The sequence below is a fragment of the Bos taurus genome, chromosome 17 (genome assembly GCF_002263795.3).
Source record: "Bos taurus isolate L1 Dominette 01449 registration number 42190680 breed Hereford chromosome 17, ARS-UCD2.0, whole genome shotgun sequence".
Classification (NCBI taxonomy): domain Eukaryota; kingdom Metazoa; phylum Chordata; class Mammalia; order Artiodactyla; family Bovidae; genus Bos; species Bos taurus.
This window is the reverse complement of record NC_037344.1, coordinates 35,537,839-35,543,838: the sequence shown is the minus strand read 5'-3', so window position 1 is coordinate 35,543,838 and position 6,000 is coordinate 35,537,839.

The window sequence follows — 6,000 nt, the reverse complement described above, 5'->3', positions numbered from 1 at the left end:
TCTAGACGTGCTTGGTTCACGTACTGTTGCAGCCTGGCTTGGTGAATTTTGAGCATTACTTTGCTAGCATGTGAAATGAGTGCAATTGTGTGGTAGTTAGGGTTAAGTCACAAAATAACTGGGACTGCTCTGGGCCTGATCATGGAGGACAAAAATTATACCTTAAAGGAGCTGCTAGACTATGGTAGCAGGTATTAGGAGCTGGGAGATTATTTTTTTAAGATCTAACATTAAAAAAAATTTTTTTGAATTTCAGAAATTTTGTTATAATTTTAAAGATAGGTATTACATTTGGGGTAAAATGTTTCCCTCTAAATTTTTTTTTATTGTAGTATAGTTCCTTTTCAATGTTGTGTTAGTTTCTACTGTACAGCAAAGTGAATCAGCTATAAATATACACATATCTCCTCTTTTTGGATTTCCTTCCCATTTAATTCACCATAGAACACTGAGTAGAGTCCCCTGTGCTATACAACAGGTTCTTATTAGTTATCTATTTTATACATAGTATCAATAGTCTATATATGTCAATCTCAGTCTCTCAGTTCATCCCATACCCTCCTTCCCCACTTGGTATCCATATATTTGTTCTCTATATATGTGTCTTTATTTCTGCTTTGTAAATGAGATTGTCTATACCAATTTTTTTCAGATGTAGAGATGTGCATGGACCTAGAGATTGTCATGCAGAGTGAAGTAAGTCAGAAATCAAACAATGAATATTATATATTAATGCATATATGTAGAATCTGATAATATGTATTGATTGGATTCTGAGGGTCCTGATCAAAGGAAATGTTTATTGACTAGGGAGCATTCTACTAAGATGAAGCATGTAATAGTCTTGCAAAGGGCCTAGGAGATGGTGTGAACTTGCTTCTGATATGCCTCCTAGAGGCATGGATAAAGCCTGTCCATATGACACCCATATCATGGCCCACACTGAACAGACTTGAAATGCCACTGTTTCCCTGGTAAACAGCAGAGGAAAGGATTTGAAAGTTTGGGGGAGTGAGCATGTGGATGGATACAGCACAATGATAAAATCTGGCAGATGATTACATTCCACAGGAAGGCCCAGGGGATGTATCATTTACTAAGGCTATGAGAATGAACTTGGCTCACTGACAGAAATGAGGATGATAGAATCCCAAAATAACAGAAGGCAGAGGGTGGCACTGAAGAGGCAGAAGCCAAAGGACAACAATTATTATAATGATGAGCAAGATCAGATTGGAAGCCAAGAGGTCTGATACAGAAAAAAGTACAGAGATTATTAATAGTATACAGCATCCCCAAGGGTAAAGTCAATGGGTATCAATCATGGAAGCTGTATCACTTATATCAGCAGAAATGAAGAACAGATGACCCACGGGTGAGAAATACGATTTCTTGCACAGTTCTTCACCTGAGTGAGGTTTCAGATGAAAAACTCATTGACTAAAAGATAGCAGTGGGAGGGAGCCTGTAACACCATGCCAAATACATGGTGATGATTTCTTCAGTCCTTCCCTAGAGAGATTTATAGCCATTTGTATAGGTAACTATGCATCAAAGAAAAGGAAATACCCAGACATTCTAGGATTGATGGACCCAGCATCTAGGTGACATTGTAATATGGAGTGCTGAAGTATCGTCATGGTCCCCTGTTAATATGGAAAAATATCAGGATCAGTTAACAGGGTTCTGGTCAAGACGAGGCTTACATTGCATTCTCTGAGTCCCATTGGTCATTTCCCCAGTCCCTGAATTGAGACTGATACACTTGGCAGTTGGCATAACCCTCACATGGCTTCTTGGTTTATGGATTGAGAGTAGAGAAGATCACTACTTCAATGGTAGGGTGAAAGACCCTACCATCCCTTGCCAAAACATTAAATACAAAACACAGTATTGCTTCCCAAAGGCAGCAGAAATTAGTGCTGCCTTTAAGACTCTAAATGATGCAGAAGTTATGGTCTCCATTCACTTAATTCACCAGTCTGGTCCCTGTCAAAACCAAATTAATGCTGGAGGATAATTATAAACTACCATAAGTTCAAACAACTGATACCCCTGGTCACAGCCACCATGCTGGATGTGGTATCTTTGCTAGAAAAAATGAATATGGCCTCATAGATATAGTATACAGCCACCAATTTAGTGAATGTTTTTTTTTCTATCCCAATCAGGAAAGAGGATCACGTGGAACTGTTCTACTCCAGATCTCTGTTAGCCCTCTTATCCTCTATCATAATATAGTCTGAATAGGTCTGGACTATCCAGACTTTCCACATAAAAGCACATTATTCCATTATATAGATGGCATTATGTTGATAAGACTACATAAACACAAGTGGTTGGTGTGCTGGAGGCCTTAGTAAGATCCATGTGTTCCAGAGTGTGGATGATAAACCATGGCGTTTCAAGGGCATACTACATCTGGAAAAATGTTTAAAGTTTCAGTGGTCAAGGTTGTGTTGAGGTTATTCCCTAAAAGAGAAAAGTGAAGGTTTTGCCTTTGGGCCTCCTTCCAGAAAAAGAGGAGTATTGGTAGGTTTACGTTCTAGAAACAACACTTCTGGCCATAGAATGAGGGATGAATGGCTGCCAATTTTGAATAAAGTCCAGAGCAAGAAAGAGATCTGCAGCAGATGTAAGTTACTTTCTTTTTTTTTTTTTTTTAATTTACTTTTAATTGGAGTATAATTGCTTTACAATGTTGTGGTAGTTTTTGCTGTATGACCACATGAATCATCTGTAAGTATATATATATATATAGATCCAAGTTTCTATGCAAGCAGTTTGACCCCTGGGTCAGGTGCAGTCTAGAACCTATGAAAGTCACAAAGTTGGGTCCCTGTAGTTCCAGAGCAAGGCTACACCATCTGTAGCAGAAAATTATGTACCTGGCATGCTTCTTGGACCCTATAGAGGTGGTGTATCATGGGGAATCAAGTGACCATATCTCAGGAATTGCCTCTTATGAGAACTTACAAATTCATAAAATTGAGCAGGTTCCAGCAACAGTCTCTCATAAGATGGAAGTGGAACTTTCAGCACCATTGAGCTCAATCAGGGCCAGAGGGCACAGAGCAAGCTGCATGTGCAGGTAATTCAGATTTCTATGACACCCACCACTGTTACACCAGTGCCTGTCACTCAGAGGAAAGAGGGAAAAAAAAAATCTTATCTCAATTTATGGATGAGTCAGCTCTATGTGTGGATGCAAGCTGGGATGGAAGACAGCTGCACCATAGCTTCATTCAGAGGAGGCCTTGGCAGTGATGAGAGAAAATTATTTCAGTGGGCAGAGGCCTCAGGAGCAGTGGCTTGACCAAGACGACCAGTGACAAAGAGTTCTGGAATAGAAGCATGTGGGTGGACATTCGGAAGTGTACACTTGTGGAAGGAAGATTTTTACATTGTATCTTAACGCACATCAGAGAGCTTCCATTATGAGAGACAACCAACTAGACAAAACGATTTGGCCAGTCAATGCCTACCCATGTACTAGTGTGTTAAATACAAGTATCAGTATGATATGTTTATTTCCTACCACAGTCCATAGGGTCGCTAAGAGTCGGACACAACTGAGCGACTTCACTTTCGCTTTTCACTTTCATGCATTGGAGAAGGAAATGGCAACCCACTCCAGTGTTCTTGCCTGGAAAATCCCAGGGATGGGGGAGCCTGGTGGGCTGCCGTCTATGGGGTTGCACAGAGTTGGACACGACTGAAGTGACTTAGCAGCAGCAGCAGCAATGAGTACATCTAGTTCTCAGATCTTGGTTTTTAAAATACCAATATCCATTTAAAAGAAAGCAGGGATCCTCCAACATTTCCTCATTGGAGAAATGGTTGACTCCAAATCTGGGATGGAAAAAGTACAAGGTGAGCCTGAAACGCTTTTTCATACCATAAAAGCAGTGAAAAGCTGAAAAGGTCACAGGTGCCATCGTGAAGGAGTTCCCACTGACCAAACTTGGGACAGTTTGAACATCAAATTGAATAATGATGCTGATGAATTATAACATACTGAATAAAAAGGCAATCATAAGTCCATAGTGTTCTTTTCTAAAAATGAGAGGGAGAGGAGAGGAAAAAGAGAAAGCTTTTATATATGAAGGAATACAAGCCAAAGATGCAATGGAAATGCTAAGTAAGAAAATCGCCATTTTGCAACCACTGATTGATGTAGGTGGGAATCATTAATGGATGCTAAAACTCAGAATAAAAAGTTATTGGGGAACAGGCTATTTACACAGTTTTCAAATAGCATGCTGCAGATTACTTATTCATTATAAACAGGGGGGGGGGAAAGATGTAATTTTATAATAGATCTGGTGGACACCAGTGTAACCAAGTAATGAAACTGCCTTGTCAATAATGGAGTGGATATTTTTAACTTCTTGTTGTGATGAACAGAGAAAGACACAACATCATCTATGCTATGCTCTTGCCAGAGTGTTTAACCTGAATATAACTATGAGAAAAACAATCAGGTAAATCCAGATTATAAGACAGTTTACAGTAAAACAAGCTTCCTAAAATATCAATCATTAAAAGCAAAACAAAAGATAGGGGAATCTCTTCTATATGAAAGAAGATTAAATTCTTCTATATTAAAGAAATGCAGTGCATGACCTTTGATTGAATACTGGGTCAAAAATTAAAAATGAAAGATAATTAGAAGGCACATTTTGGGGACAATGGGAGAAAAGTAAGTATTGGACAGTATATTAGGTTAAAATAGTGTGTTGGTGTTAAATTTCTTAGGTATGATGATGGTATGGTAGTTATATGGCAGAATGTACTTATTCATCAGAGATATAAATACTTTGTGAAGTATTTAGGGATGAAGTGTCCTGAGAGAAAAAGAGAGTGTGGCAGAATATTAACAATGGGTAAATTAGGTTGCAAGATAAGAATCATTTTACTTTTACTATTTGTTCAACTCTTTTTATTGGTTTGGACTTTCTTCAAAATAAGCAGTGGGGGAGGGAGCAAACTCTTCAAAATATGATACATTCAAACACTTTGAAGAACTGATTTTGTGCTATTGATAAACAATAAAGCAATTTGAAAAGATAAAAGACAACGAGAACAGCATTGCCCGACGGAGACAAGGCTGAAAAACAAATGATTGAGAAGGAGGAAAAGCTTCCATCAGTCGCAGTGAACGCCGGGGAGAAAGATGGAAATTGACAGGGAGCGGCTGCATATGTAGTGCAATAGCGTTTCCTGCAGCTAGAAGGAAATTGGTGCAAGATAAAGATTTGAACAGGACTCCCCCTAAAAATTCTCTGGTGGCTCAGAGGTTGAAGCATCTGCCTGCAATGAGGGAGAGACCTGGGTTCGATCCCTGGGTCCAGAAGATCCCTGGAACAGGAGATGGCAACCCACTCCAGTATTCTTCCCTGGAGTAGCCTATGGAGGGAGGAGCCTGGTAGGCTGCAGTCCACGGGGTCACAAAGAGTTGAACACGACTGAGCGACTTCACTTTCACTTTCTCCCCGGCAGAGGGTGAAGTTTAGGGAAAGATGATGAGGCTAATGGGGGGAAGTGGAAGGAAAAAGCAGATAGAAGAAGTGTTATGTCACCGTCGCTACCGGCATTCTCTGCTCTTCCTACAAGTTCATGCGATTGAGGGAAATGATACACAGACCCACTCAACCACCCAAAGCTTTTGTACCCCCCCGAGAAAGGTGTCAGGTCTTTAGGTCACCTTGAGACGTCAGTTCTCTTGGCTTTTTCTAAATAACTCATTGTTCCAATTATATTGACACCAGAGGATCTAGGATCATGTTTTTCTTAAAGCTTCCTTTAAGAAAGGTCCTTCTTCCATGACCCCTGAAAATAAATCGAGATATAAGCAGTGCATGAATTGGATATTGGAGATAAATTATTGAAAAGCCAGCATTTTCTAGGCTGTTATAATTATGGAATTAAGTTTGGAAACATGTGGTGCTTTCTCCAGACCGGATGGAAGATATGACACATTTAACAGCTATATAACTT